The sequence below is a fragment of the Melozone crissalis genome, unplaced genomic scaffold (genome assembly GCF_028551555.1).
Source record: "Melozone crissalis strain CALT ecotype California unplaced genomic scaffold, PUWL_Pcris_2 ptg000029l_1, whole genome shotgun sequence".
Classification (NCBI taxonomy): Eukaryota; Metazoa; Chordata; class Aves; order Passeriformes; family Passerellidae; genus Melozone; species Melozone crissalis.
Window position 1 is genome coordinate 10,345,504 of NW_026535807.1, and position 16,052 is coordinate 10,361,555.

The window sequence follows — 16,052 nt, forward strand, 5'->3', positions numbered from 1 at the left end:
ACAGTGTAATGCTATTTCCCTAAAAGTTTGTGTGTGCATTTTAATGAATTCATAAAACCCGGACTGTAAAAGCCCCATGGGGGAAACCTGGCAGCTCTTTAATTCAGCATTAAAGCTCAACTGATGTCAATTGAATTGATTTCTGTGCATAGAAATTGCATTCGTTGAATGAAAACTTTAGCCCTTGCCATTCCCCCTTTCAGAGCTCACTGTAACACAATTGGCTCCTTGAGTCAGCTTCAATTACATGTTGAAAGTTTATAATCTGGTGGGCTGAATGGAGGCTGTGAAATCAAGAGAGAAAACCCAGCTAACCTGATTAAACCTTATAGCACGGCCATCCTGGGGCACTGAATCCCTACTGGAGCACAGGGGCCCAGCTCTTCCCAGAGTGAGCAATGACGGCAGATCAGGGCTTTGGTAACAACCACAGCAACCTCAGTGCCTCTAATGGCACTTCTGACCTAATTTTGAATTTCTCCTCTTTTAGCCTCATGAGAGACTTGAATCAAAAAAAAAAAACAACCAGGAATTGTGAAGGGAATGGAAAGATTCAGTGGTTTTGCTGGGTTTGGATTCTCTTCTAGTGTCAGACACATCTGTGTTGGAGTATGACCCTATTTGCAGTTGTGTTTCATATGAGTTTTACATATGATTTTTGCTATTAGCCTGGGGGGAACTCCAGTAATTCCCCAAATTTTGACCTAAACAGAGTCAAGGCCAGGAAAGTTTTACTTGTTGGAAAGTTTGAGTTGTTTCCACCAACTCCAGTCTGCAGGAGGAGTTGCTGACTCCTGCAGGTATTTCAGCAAATGCAATCTGCAGCAGATCCCATATTTTGGATTTTATTTCTAGAATTGTTCCCAGTTCTCCTATGAACATAGTACAAACCTGATGAAAGCAGCCTTCCTTTGCACTGTTCTACTGAGGGTCAGATTAATGTTAGTTGTTCTCTTTGCTTTTCCAGTGTTTTGAGTACTTCTAATGCTTTTTCACTGCTCCCAGAGCCAAAAGCATATGAAGAAAAAAATTGTGGCTCTCCCCACTATTAAAAACCAATCAAATGGGCTTTTTCTGTGTTTCAGCCTTCAGAGGAGGATAGACTTGTTCAAACCATTTGCTTATCTAGAGCCAGCATCACTGTAATTCCTATGGCACAGAGCCACCTTCTAAAACCCCTTTCAGTTTGTTTGGATCATATGCAAGGAATTATTCCCTAATAACAGCAGTGAGTGTTGGTATGGTGTGCTCCAGCCAAGAGCCACAAGGTTTACTGCAGCCCCAGATCCTCACACACCCATCTGAGACAAGTGTTAGAGTCCTGTTTTATGGACGGAGAGAGTGAGCAATAGGGATGTTCAGTGGCCTGGGACAGCCTGGCTGACTCTCTGACTGCCAGCCCTGAGCTGTGCTCTCCCCCTCAGCTCCTCCATGGGTTTGTGGGACATGCCTGAGCCCCAGAGCACAAAGTTTTGGGTGGAACCCCTTCCCTTATCCCGACAGAAAGAAAACTGCAGGTCTCTGCTGTTATTTGGCCTGCAGATCTAAAGGAAAAACCTCATCCCTGTCATGGCTGCTGAAGGTAGGTTGTGACGGTGTTCACAGGGGTTTTTGGATGAGGGAAGAGACGAGGATCTGACTCCATGCTTCAGAAGGCTTGATTTATTATTTTATGATATATATTACATTAAAACTATACTAAAAGAATAGAAGAAAGGATTTCATCAGAAGGCTAGCTAAGAATAAAATAGGAGAGAATGATAACAAAGGCTTGAGTCTCAGACTCTGTCTGCGCCAGCTCACTGTGATTGGCCATTAATTAGAAACATCCAACATGGACCAATCACAGATCTACCTGTTGCATTCCACAGCAGCAGATAATCAATGTTTACATTTTGTTCCTGAGTCCTCTCAGCTTCTCAGGAGGAAAAGTCCTGAGGAAAGGGTTTTTATAAAAGATGTCTATGACAGTAGGTCAAGGACAAGATGCTTCACCGCATCTGGCTTACAAAGTAAGGCCTTTTAAGTGACATTTGCACTTTGTGATGCACAAGGAAGGCTTTGGGGTATTAGCTGATGTGCCAAATGGCCAGGTAGTCCCAGGGCAAGCTCAAAACACCCATCACAGTGGGAGCCTCCATTGCTCCTGGGCCTGGATGGGATCTTTTTTCCATCATTCACAAGCTGGTCTCCTATTTGCAGTCCACAAGCTCTTTTCAAATCCTTCTTTGGAAAAAAAAAATACCCCAAGCCTGTCTTGTTTAGTGATGCCATAAGAACTGAGCTAATTGCAGAGGAACAGGCAATTTTATTAGAGCATTTCAATGTACACTGTGTCTTTCACAGTGGGACAGGGGCTGTCAAACACATGGAAGGTGCCCAAGAAATGGTCACAGATGATAATTAGCATAAATGATACAGAACCAAAAAAACCCCTCAGACTCTCAGAGCTTTGAAAAGCAACCAATAATTTTGGGCACAGCTTCACACATGGGCATAGCATCCCAGAGTCCTGAGCAGCCTCTCTGGAAACAGAATAATACAGCAGAAAACTTTCCTTGAAGTTCCATTTCTGCTTTCTTTTTCTTATTTTCAGCAGCTTCCTCAGTCTAGTGCCATGTCCTACAGAATCACCAAGCAGCACTTAGCAGGATTGCCCTTGCCTATTATTGACTTTTTCTTTGCATGCTTTGTTACACCATGAAAACTGCAGAGCCTGGTGGATCTCTGCAGGCTTGGATAAGTGAGCAGAGTATTGGGGGTGATGGTAATCTAGGCACACAGAGGGTTCATTTCTCTGTTGCCATAAGCTTAAGTGGGAGCATACATTGAAAATCAAATGTTCCTGCATCCCTCTGACCTTGTTTTCCCAAAAGACACAGCTGCCCTTATAAGTTTTTGGGAAAAATAAAAAGGAGCAGCAAAGCAAAAAAAAAAAAAAAAAAAAAAAAAAAAAAAGGGTCAATTGTTCAACTTCAAAATGAATCCCCATTTTCCTAACCAAATGCTGGGGAGAAATCATCCTCAGCCTAGCCCATGTGCTTATCATTTTACAGCCACAACATACTTTGCTTTGTTGGCTTTGCCAAGCAGCATGGCTGAGATGCAAATTGTGGGAAAGAAAGGAACAGCAGAAGGACTTCGTTCCCTTTTCCCTTCATTCAAATTTTTTTTGCTGTATCATCAACTTCAGGCATCCAGCAAAAATAGCCGTGAAATATGGAAATGTCTTGTTCATAGCACAGCGATTTTTAAAGGCTTCTGCTGTGCAAATGCAGCTGAGATAGGCTTCTATAGTCTCTTGTCATCTCCCTCTGTAACTGCTCTTCCTCACTGTTTCACTGAATAAGCAGATACAACGGGAAACTATTCACCAAACTAAAACAACATCAAAAGCCCATTAAAGTTCTGATTTAAACTCTCCAAAAAGCGTGGAAATTCTTAGTAAAATAACAGGCACCCAGAATCTGTTTGCAGCTAGCCATCACCCTTAACATTATCCAACCGTGCCTGCATATTGGATGGCTGGCACTTGGCTGCAAGTGTTTTCAGAGGGTTTAAACCACACTGATCACAGCCTTTTCTGTGCTGCTCCTTCTCTAACACTGCCCTGTGCCCCCCTTCTTTTGCTGTCTGCTTGGCAGCACAGGGACAGAGCAGGAGGCTCAGACCAGTCTCTCTCAAGAGCACAGATCTCCTCAGGATGCAGCTCCAGAAGGGGCTTTGTGCCTCAGCTCCCCTCTCTGCATTGCTCTGCCCTGGGCAGACCCAGGATGACACCCTCCTTTGTGAATTATTTACTGCTTGCTCTGTCCACTTACTGCTGGTTCCAGTGGCTGCTGTGACCAGGCCCTCACTGTATAACCTCTCATCCCAGCCCCAGCTGTCCTGAGACTCTTATTCATCACTCCAAAGTACCTTTTGCCCCTTCAAGCTGAAGGAGAGACTGTGGAAAACACATGAATCTGCAGGCAAATTAATACCAGGGAAGTAAGGTGTGGCTATAAATTAATTAAACCTCATTAAGCCCCAAGTAGATGTGGCCATTCACAATTCAAGTGGCAATATCAGGTGATGGTAAAACAGCTGAAGACACTTTTAATGTTTAATGAGAAAAGCCAAATAGATAGTTAGTGCAGGATAGTTAGTGTAATTCCTGAAGGAACTTTCCCTGCTGGTAGAGTACTGCAGCTGGTTCTCTACATCATCCCAGCTTTGATGATGCTCTGCCCCTGGAACCAGCATGCCTGATGCTCTCAGCCAGTTTGGTGACCTAAACTGGCACAAAAGCACAAAAGCATTTATTTTGACTTTTGTTTCTGGTGACTTGCTTTTCTCAACCAGTTCACTGAGTGTGCACCAGGACAGGCTCCTGAACTTGGAAAGGGCAGGACTGGGACAGGGTAAAAGCAGCTCCTGTTGTCCCCAGGTGGTCAGCAGGGCAGGGAGCAGGGCAGTTTTAGATCAGCCTCCACCCACAGAGCTGTTCCCAGGGTCCCAGCAGAGCCTAAGGGGCCTCTGGGTACTTTGCAGATTCCATCAAGGCACTTAACCAACTTGAACTAAAAATCAAGAAACTGTATTACCAAAGCTAACATGTTATTGATCATTGTAGGCTACCAAATGCAGCTGTCAAATCAAAGTCAAATCAGAAAGTGAATCTCAGTATGAGACTGGAGCTATATTAGGCAAATTATCAACTATGCAGCAGAAATAACCTGTCCTTATAAACCCCTGAAAGAATCTGAGAAACTGCTTCTACATGGAGTTTAGAAATGGGAAACTGGACTTCATGCCTGGCTGTGTCCATTGATATTCCCCTGTTCCTTGCTAGGGCTGAAAATATGTGGGCTTTAAATCCAGGCAATTTTGAATCTGAACCACAGACAGATAACGAAGACCAAATAAGCTTTAGTTCCCTCTGCTATGCCAAAGCAGAAAGAAAGCTGTATTTTTGATTGAGCAGGAATGCAAGAAAAGCTTGCATGATTTCAGGCTCTCCCACTTGGAACAAGAAATAAGGAGCCTGGGAGGTAGTTAGCTGTGTCTCCATTCCTCTTGTGCATCCTCTGTACTACAGTTTGACATCTCCAAATATCCTTGCTGTCTGCAGAGACAGCAGGCTATTTTGTGCTTCATTCACTGTAGGCTGTCAAAAAGGAGAAATCCCTGCCCTGCAGGCTCTGTCCTGGAGGATTTTATTTTGCAAATCCAGTGTCTGTCTCCTCTCTGCAGATCTCCTGCAGGGTTCAGTGCCTTTCTCCTCTTCCTGTGCCTATCACTGTTCACCTGCTGGCAGGGGATTTCTGGCTGCTGTATCCCCACCTCACAAGGACAGAGGAGCCCCATGTACTCAGCTCTTTTAATGGGCCTGCATCCATCACCACTCATCCCTGCAGAAAATGCTTGGGAAGGGCATTAGTGTTTTCACAGCCTTTGTTGTACTGACCTGCCTCTGCAAAGCCCAGGAAAGGTGGGACAGGAAAGAGAAGGAAAAATTGCTCTGAGGACATCCTATCCCTCTGCCAGTGTTTGTTCTGTGAGAAACCCTGTGCTGCATGAGGAGTGCACTGGTATTGTAAATCCTTATAAATGCCTGATAAAAGAATCAACCTGTCACAGAAATGAAAGTCTCCATATGCTAGATAGGGAAATGCAATCTGAAATCCTTTTAAAGAGAAGCTGATAAACAGCGGGAATTCAGAGTGTCAGCAGAGATAGGACTCAGATCACCTTGTTCCCTTTAATCTGATCACCAGGAGGGTCACAGGAAGGAAGGTCACAGGCATGGGGACACACTGTCCCTGGGGTGAGAGGTGACACAGGCATTCCGTGCTGCTGACAACAGTGCTGGTTCTGTGGGGAACTGCAGAGAGCACAGTGCAAACACAGGACACATTTCACCTGCCTGAAATCAGCCTGCACACCAGTGACCTTTATACTACAAGAAGACCCTTGTTACACCTGTAAAACCTGTGGCCACAGCATTTACATACTACAAGGAGACCCTTGTTACACACCTGTGGCCACAGCATTTACATGCAATGTTGGATGCAACGTTCCTGAGATGTTTGAGCACACAGAGGAAGGCTGGGACAGAGGAGCTGCAGCTTTTCCACCTCATGCCACATCTCTCAGGAAACGTTTTGGGTCCCTTGCTATCGAGGATAAAGTGGAATGCTTGCTATTAAGACATGTAGCAGCTGGAATCATAAAAGATGAGGCCAAATCTGCAGCTTGGCCCTTGCCCACGTGCCCTGAGCTCTGATCAGGGGTGAAGGTCCCTGAGTCCTGCCTGGGGGAGCTCCCGTCTCAGGGACCCAGCACAGCCCTGCTTTGGTCCTGCCTGTGCACACCCAGGGCAGCTCTGCTGCTGCAACAGCAGGGGAAGCAAATGAACACAGAATGGGGGCCCAAATTAAAGCTATGCTTGGGATATGAATGAGTAAGAATTGGGGTGTTTTAGCTTGGGTAGAAAGCAAAGGACTTGGGAACAAGCTTTCATTGTGAGAAGCATAACTCTTAGTGGTTTGTTTCTTTTAGAGTTTATTACATGTGCAATGTGCAAGGGCCATTATGGACAAATGTTTCAGCAGAATTTAGTTTTGCTTTTAGAATCTGTTGTGTTTTGACCCCTCAGGAGTCATGTCCTTTGTTCCTTGGCTGATGTGCCTTGTGAGTTCAGCCAGCTCCCCTTCTGCTTCTCTTTTATTTTCTTACGTGTCATTTTGAAACTCAGTTTCCCCTCTCTCTTCCTGCCTTTCTCCTTTCCATGGTCCCTCTGCCTTCCCAGGGACCTTCTGGTTGCCCAAGCAAGTGAAGGCATCAGCCTGCAGGGCTAAAGGAGAACTAATGTTGTTCATCTCTGCTGACCCTGTTAATGCAGGGTCAGCTTTACTTATGCTTTTCCTACAAACATCTGACAGAATTTTAAATTTTCCCACAACAGACACTCAGCAGGAATTGAAGGTCACCTGCTCCAATGCCTAAACACCTGCAGGTTTATGGAAATGGTGTCCACTGGGCACAACTACAAATGACTGGACATCTTTGGACCATGTCTTTTACCTTCTTGCCCAGGCCTTGCACCTCTCTGATTTGATATTTTCACTTTAGCAGAAGAGTTCCTCAGGACAGCAACCCCGTGTGACATTGAGAGCAGTGTCACAGACTTCATGCCCTCGTGTGTCCTGAGGAGGACAAAAATCCCATTTCCTGCTGGATTTTGAAATTGTGCCAGACAGAGCAAATCCAGGAGATGTCAGAGTTCTCTGCAGTGGAAATTAGAAAAGTAATACCCTTTCAGGTAGTTCAAAGCAGTTCCCTTTTAACAAACAGAGATGTCATGCCTCAATTTTCCTTGATTTTGTGTCATATTTATAGCACATAATATAATGAAAAAAATAAATGGAAAGTAATTTCAAAATGAAAACCAAAAATGTTTCACTTTCAAAATGCTGAAACAGGGCATTTCATCCATTTCAAAACTATGCTTTAAATCTTTTTTTTTTCCCAAGCTAAGAAATGTATTGAAAACAATCCTCATCTGCAGAACTTTTCAGTTTCAACAAATGACAATTTTCACTGGAATTTTCTTTAAAAAGATCCAAGGATCTTAAACATTAATTTGTTGTTAGGCCTCAGAGCACTTCTGAGAGGTAGTTAAGTGTTATGATCCTCATTTTGCAGAAAGAGAATCTGACTCATAAAGAAACGTAAAATGCAATTGAGTTCCCACTTACTTCAGTGGAAGAATTGATGTGCCCAAGGTCAGAGAGAAAGTCAATAGTAGAGTTGGAGGAAAAAAACCCTGGAGTTTTGAAACCAGGGCCTTTTCTGCACCCACCAGACAGCCCTCCCTTGCAGAGTGATCAAAGCCCAAAGCCAGCAATGCCTGCCCTGCTAAAACCTGTCCTTGAGCTGGAAGGTGAAGTGGAAACCACCCAAACTAGGCAAGAGCCTTCCTTCTCAGAGGTGTTTGGAGCCATGATGCAGCTGCTGTGGGCTGGATCCCATTTGGTGCCCAGCTTCCACAGGAGGTGGACTGAGCCCTTGGAGCTCTGGTGGTTTAAGCTCTCGTGGTTGCTGGTTTCTGCACCAGACCAGCTTCTCTTCCCTGCTCATGCTTCAGGAAGAAAGAAAAGAACAAAGCTGTCACATTTTATTGCAAATTGAATAACTCCTTCCTGAATTAACTTTAAAATTTATAGAGCTAAAGTATAAGAATGTACCTGGAATTGAAAACCAATATATTAGTGTGCACAGCTGCTGCACACAAGCTTTTGAGGTATCATCAGTCCCTACATGCTACTGTGCCTTACAGACACAGCTGTTAAATCTCTTCCCACCCTGGATGGATGCACCTCGTGTGTGGTGACACAAACCCACCCACCCTTCCTGTGCCTCCACAGGGACCCCACCCCACAAACCCCTTGGTGCTGGTTTTCCTGCCAAGGAGGGAGATGGGCTTGCACACACCAGGCAGTGAGAGACACAGGGAGGAAGGGATTTTGTTTGCCCTGCCTGTATGTGTTTTTTCATTTGATTCTGTGTTTCCCTGACAGCCCTGCACCATCTCCTCTGCAGGCAGTGCTGTGCAGGCAGGATGGCAGCTCAGCCCTGCTGCACGTACCTGCTCCTGCTCTGGAGCTGGTCACGGGCTGCTGCAACCAAGGCACATTTTGTGCTCTCCCCCCTCCCACATCATTTGGATTCACATAATCAAGCGTCTTGCAGCTGAAATTGCTCATGGAAAAATAATTTTAAATTGGTTCATTAATGCTCATTTGTGCAGAATTCTTAAATATGTTCAGAACATGAGAGCGAAAGAGAAAGGATCTGAGTGAGAGTAGGAGGATGTTGAAAGCAACTTTCCTGTAATTGTAAAATCTTGTGTCTAAATATGTTTAGACAATGTGAAAAGTCAATTTAAGAAGTTAGGGTACATAGAACCACAGCAAGGGAGGAGATAGCTGAGAGTGCAGACATCCCATACTTAAGCTTTTGAGTTTCCCTGGATGGTACAAGATTCTGATTTGGTGCAAAACACAAATATCACCACAACAGTCAGGAGTTGCAGTTTGCAATAGGAGAAAAGGGATGAGAATTGTGCTTTTCATAAATTAGCTCATCTTTCACAGCCACCCCCATCTCTCTTTGGCACAAGAGAGGGCAAAATACCAGCTAGTCACTGCTCAAATTGTGCTGAATTGCACAAGCTGAGGATCTTTGTATCACCTAAGGTCAGTGGATCTGTGCTGTTGCATATCAGCAGAGGATCCGGCCCTGGAAATGCATCAGCAGAGAGGTGTTAACCACTGTGGCAGCTGAGAGATGAGCTGCTGTGGCTAGAGTCCATCCCATCCAGTTCTCTTATTCAACATCAAAATTTACCAGCAATTCAGTGAGTGCAGAATACTGTCCCTGATGGAGGCTATATACTCCTTGGAAAGAATAAAACTGCTGAAACACATCTAATTGTGCAGTATCCTAACAAAGAGGTGCTCTGGCAATTACTTCCTGAGTTAGCCACTGATCAACTTACACCGTGAAGCATGAGGATTGATAGCTCCTGTAATTTTATTTAATAAAGATCAATTTAAATAGTCTGCCTTAAAAACAAAAGGAAGGTTAATGAAGGCAGAGTCTTAAATTATATAGATCACAGCTCTGATTTTCATGCTAACAGAAAACAGATCAATGGAAACTGTGCAGTATAATTGGAAATGTAAGAAAACTGAAAACAGCCATACTGTGGAAAAGGTAATAAATACTGCTGGCAGAATGGAGCAGGGGCTATCAGAGGAGGCTAATACTGAACACAAAAAGATGAACAAAAGCCTTGCTGGGAGAGAGGCAGGAGAGGTCAGACTGCAATTCAATCAATGGGCAGCGTGGGCTATTCTGAATTACTTGGCCAAGTCCTGTCAGGAGATGCAGCGCACCCAAGTCTGGATCAGAGCTGATTTGCCATTGGAGCAGTGAACTGCTGAAAACAAGTACACACACATCTTCCCAGAGCATCAGAGCAGGCTGAGAAGCCCTCTCTCTCGCACCACAACTCTATTCCCAGGACAGAAAGCCCTGGCACTGAGCAGGGTGTGGGGAGGAGAGGCAGAGCAGCCCTGAGGGGTGAGGAGATGCACTGGCTGTGCTCCCACCTCTGGTATTTGCCAGGAGTGTCCTGATGAAGGCAGGAATGGTGAATCTGACTCCATGTTCTCAGAAGGCTAATTTATTACTTTATAATACTGTATAATATTAAAGAATACTATATAATATTAATGAATACTATATGATATTAATGAATACTATACTATACTATACTATACTATACTATACTATAGGATACAGAAAGGATACTTAATGCTAAAAAGCTAATAATGAAAACTTGTGACTCTCTCCAGAGCCCCAGCACAACTTGGCCCTGATTGGCCAAAGAGTCAAAACATCTCACAGCAGCATACAATGGAACAATCACCTGTGGGTAAACAATCCCCAAACACATTCCACATGAGCAAAACACAGGAGAAGCAAATGAGATAAGAATTGTTTTCCTTTTCTCTGAGGCTTCTCAGCTTCCCTGGAGAAAAATCCTGGGCGAAGGGATTTTTTTCAGAGAATGTGAATGCTGCACCCACCTGCAGAGAAGTGCATGAGGCTGGCAGTGCAGGAGGCAGCACTGGAGGCTGATGTCCCTCCCTGGTGGGTGCTCAGACATGGAAACTGCTCTGGCACTAAGGGGACACATTGATGTCAGGATGGAGCAGAGCTCAGCAGCAGCTTTGGCACACCATGAGCACCACGAGGGCTCCTCCTGAGGGAAAATATTCCTGCCTGCAGCTGATGGGGTGCCTTGTTAGCAGTGTGCAGAGCCATTGATCTGACCTGCACACTCAGGCACAGGAACCACACTTATGTTTCATCCTGTGCTCTGTTTTTCCCTCTTCAAGGACGTGCCCATAATAGTTTAAGCCATCCTACCCTGAAAAGTAGAGGAACAGTGCTGGCTAATTACTAATCAAATGAGCTTTCTGTCTGTCTGATGAATTGGGCAAAGTATATATATTTTCTGGCTTGTGGAGAAATCTCATAGTGAATTGGACTGTAATATTCATTACAATTGGTCTTTGGAGAGCTTGGAGAAGACCTTTAAAGTCTCATCAAAGCAATCCACAATATAGAGATAATTGTCCCATTTTGTATTAGCAGACACCAAAATAAATGCCTTCATAAAATGAGAAATTGTCTTTATCAAGGGGATCACTGGAGTGCCAGGTACTAGGGTGTTTCTAGCTTTTTTTTTTTTGTGATGGAGAGATAAATCAGCATGGGCAAACTTCAAAAAGGTTAATGGCTTAGAAGAGCATAGCATGTGGTATGGCTATCTCCCTGGCCTCAAGGCAGGAAATAGCATGGGATCAAACCTTCCTATTAGTATTTAATCATAGACAGCCCACACCTGGCTGTTTGAAAATCAAGCAGACTCTTAATGCTCAATCATGTATTTTCTGATCACAGCAATCAGTCATAGATCAAGTTTAGACACAGTATTTGGGTTTGTTCTAATTTTATCTGCAGTAGATGCTCAAGAGTTCCTGTGTTCCACACTTACACCAACAGCCTCGTTCTTTACTGAATGCCACTGAAACTCTGGGCTGGGTTCCCACTGCAGATGGGGACCTACATGAGGGACTTTATTTTTCTCAGTCTCTTTACTGTCTCTGGCATGTGTAATATGAAAAACTCAGTAGTCACCACTCCACAGACCCTGACTATCTTTTGTGTGTTAGCCATCCACAATATCCCCACTGCCCTTGCAGGAGAGATAGTCAAAACTCAAAATAAAACTCAGTGTGTGTTAGTTACACCACTCTACAGCAGCTGCAGAAATTCTGCTTCATCTTTTTACTGGTTACGGGTGTTGATAAAGAATGCAGATGTTTCCAAAGTACTGAGACAAGCTCAAAACACAGCTGCCTTTGGAGCTTGACTCTGCCATCACTTGCTGTTCAAGGACTGTCCAGACTTTAGTTCTGGGATGTAAACTTCCTCAGAACATCCTGCTCTTTTATTTCAAGGAAAAAGAAATTCACATCTGAGGTAAGAAAGATTGTGTCTTTCTCCTCCCTGCTTGTTCTGATTAAATCTCATTAAGTGCTTTTCTGCCTCTTGTTTTAATTTTAAAAGTCATAATCCCCCAAACTGTATGCAAGCAGCCTAAAATGCCTCCTCAGCCTGGCTGCCTTTGCTGTCAGGGGAGAGAGATGAGCATCTGCAGAGTAGAGTCAACACCTAGAATTGCAGAAAACTATGGAAAAGCCAGAAAGTGGGGAATTCTCTTCTGCTTGCTTTAGTCAGTAACAAAGGGCTCTGCATTGTATCACCTTCACTTAGAATAGTCCTGTTCTTATCTGTTGGCTGTTTTCCCACTGCAAGGCAGCTGGGTTTTTCAGGAAACAAAAAAAGCATGCAGCCACAGGAGGACTTTGCCTTGTTCCATGGGATTCAGCTAAAAGTTATCTGTCTGTACCTGATCTTGACACAATTGCACTCAGTCTATAGAAACACCTCAAAGTGCTACTCCTCTCTAAGAGAGTAGCCAAGGATAATATGGATATTATTAAACAAAAAAATTAAATGCACATTGACAGGTGTACACACGCACACACACACACACACACACACACACACACACACACATTGATATAGACATAGATATTCCTTTAGATCTGTAGATATGAGAGGTTCTACCACTTTTTCTGGCAGAACCATACAGATCTACTTCAGCTTGGTTGGCTCAGCACCTCTCAAGTCTGAATAAATCAATGGCAATAAGTACATTAAAGTGAAAAGAGTTATTCCAGGGCTAAGCAGTGCAAAAGCAGTGCAAGCCAACTCATTCTAATACATCTCTGTCTGCTGTCCAGGCATTATATCTTCTTATATGAGTGAATCCCAATGGTTTTAATCCTTTCTGACTTCCAGACTTCAGCAGTGGGGGAATGGGCTAGCGGGAATTCAGGATTTGGGCTGCCAGCCAGAATCATGTCCCACTCTCAGCCAGTGTGCACCTCTGTTTTCCCTGGCATGCTGCTGCCACTTGTGCCCTCTCAGAGCATCTGAAAAGGTTCCTATTATTATCTACTCAGTGTTTCTTCTTTCCCAATACCAGCAGATGGTCAAGTGTCACTCTCTAGCCCTCTCTTTTCTACTTCTGTGTGTTTCTGATTGTTGGCACAAGTTATGTTCTGCAAACTTTCAGCATTTAACTTTCTCAGCCTGTCACCTGGTTTTGTCCCTTCAGAGCCATAAAAGGAGATGATTGCTTGAGGGGCAGAGCTACATATATCATGCAGACTGTATCATGGTTAGGTGGATGTAGTGAAAAAAAATTGTATCTGTGTGGAGGAGGGCTGTCTTTCAACACATCCATTTGCCAGGAAAAAAAAATATGGCAATTTGGCTTCTGAAAAAAAAAGGAGGAGGAAAAGAAGCTAATTAGCTGTGTAAGTCAGCTCTGAAAAAAGTAAATAAAGAAATAAAGCAGTTAATGCTTGGATGCACTTTAAATCCCAAGGCTGCTCCCTTGCTCTTACATGTATGTGTTTAATAATGCACAAGCTCCTCACTTGCTGTGTTCTTGTGCTTCACTCCAAACTCTGGGGGAGTCAGAGGACACAGCATCTCACCTGAGACCGTGCAGTGGCCCTGGAAAACTCCACAGGAACAACCCTGAACCTTGTTAGAAAAGCCCAGCAGAACAGAGAAACACCAGGCTTCCAAATGAGGGCATCTATGTCCTGCTCTAATCCACATGCCCCTCTCTGCACTGACAAATATTTGATTACCTAACTAATTTGCAGGGGATAGTCCATGCTGAAATATGCTTTTCCATCACATTTCCCTCTATTAATAATCAGCTGGCCTGGGAGATCACTGGCTGTTTGCAATGCAGTGATAAGTGCATATTCTGGACAAACAGCTTGTTAAGAAAGACTTTTAGGTCTGGCCTTGTTGCTAGGAAACTGGAAAAGCTCCTGGAAAGCTGCTTGAATGTGATGGAGTGTATTGCTGGCAATCAGCGTCACTTGCCCTGGGTGATAGCCTGCAGCCTTTAAAAATGCTGAAACATTGTCCAAAGCCATCACATTCATGCAGGATGCTGGGGGGACATGCAGTCAATTAAGTGGCCCATGTTTGCATGTTTGGAGCTCAGGAGCCCAGTAAATACCATCACTTAAAAGGCACTGGAGGAATGTTTAAGACAAAGTGGGTTATATATGTTGCTGGCCTGGCTCATTAAAAGCCAAGGCCGATCAAGGTGTGAGTTTGCAGCAGGGTGGTGGAAATCTCTCATGCACTTTTGCAATGCTGGCAACAGCCCCTCAGTGTCACACCCTGTTTGGATTTGGTTCCTAGCTGGGAAGTTATTTTGGCAGCTCTCCTCACCTGGGGTCACGGCATTCCCCATTTATACATCTCCAGGTCCTTCTCTATAGGATTCATATATACTTTAATCTTCTTACTGTATGTCTTCTTAAGCCAAATAAATCCCCGGAGTAATTCCAATTGTAAAGAGACACATTCTGGTGTGGCACTGGGAGTATCAGAGAACATGGGGATGAAAACTTCAGTGTGCATTGAGAGGGCACTGGGGGAAACTGGGAGCACATCAATCAAGCAGCATCCCCAGCACCCCCTTAGTGCTCAGCACAGCCTGGCGGATGTGCTCACCATGGATCCCTGAGCCCAGCACTGCCCTTGGGGCAGCAGCAGAGGAGGCAAAGCCCTCAGCACTGTCTGAACCATCGGGTGTCAGCTGGGGTTTTGTGCAAGAGCCCTTTTTGTCCTCTATGTCAGGCTGCTTCCCTGCAAAGTGAGCAAAGGAACTTTTCAGTGCAATTTTTCCATGTCTCTGGAAACCTTCCTGGCCCAGAATTTAGGTTATGGCTATTTTTTCTTGCCTTTCTTTGGTACCTCATACTCTTCAGGACTTTCTCTTCACAGGAGCTGCCAGGTGGCTCTGAATTGCTGCTCCTTTCTTTCCTAACCAAGAGAGAAGTACAACCGAAAATAGAAGCCCACAGTTTCCACATGAAGGATCAGCATTTTTTCAGTTACAGTGCTTCAGACTGTTAACCAATAACAATATTTTAGAGATTCAAATGCTTTATGATAGGGATTGGCATGACCAAAGGGTTTCCTTCCGATGCCAAGACCATAATTTGTGATTTAATTAGACAGTGATTTTTCAGCCATTCTTACTTTAGGGATCCTGACTGCTTCTCAAGCAGAGTTCTTTGGACACCTCCTCCCCACCTCCAGATACAAAAACTGCAGCTCAACACCTCAGAACTAAAGGATCACTCCATAACAGCCACCCAAAACCGATGACAACCTTCTGAGGGAAAACACATTGTATACACCAGCAGATAAAACTTCATATGGATTCTTCCCCCACCTGCATGGGGTGAAGGCACTGCACCCACCCAGGCTGTTCCTGCTCCCTCTGTGGCTTCTGCCAGGAAACTTGGAGCTCAGTGTTTTGAGCTCCCTTCCCCTGGATGAAGTTAAGGCTTTATTGCTTATTCTGAGGAAATGAAAACAAAACACAGGTGCCATGCAGTAAAAGGAGATATGAGGAGGGAAAATGTGGGATTCAAGGGTGCAATAAAAGTGTTTATAGTTGTGCTGTCTGCTCTCAGGACTGAACATCAACAAAGAGTGCAAGGGGAGGCAGGAGAGACCAAGATGATAACAAACACTTGAGGAGATCCAGCTTCACCACTGAAAGGCAATCAGTGTGGTTAGGCAGAACAAGGGATGTAAATCCATGTGGTTTTTTAATTCAGAATCAAGCTTGTGCAAATGTAATAGACCTCTCTGTCACCTCCCAAACTTTGCCTAGAAAAACTCTCTCTTAAGATCAAATTTATCCTTACAGAAGTTGTTCATGAAGGGAAACTGCAGATGCCCTGAAGGACTGCAGTAATTTGTTTTGGCGGTCCTCTGGAAAACTCCTGTAGAAAGATGTCACCACTTCAGTGCAT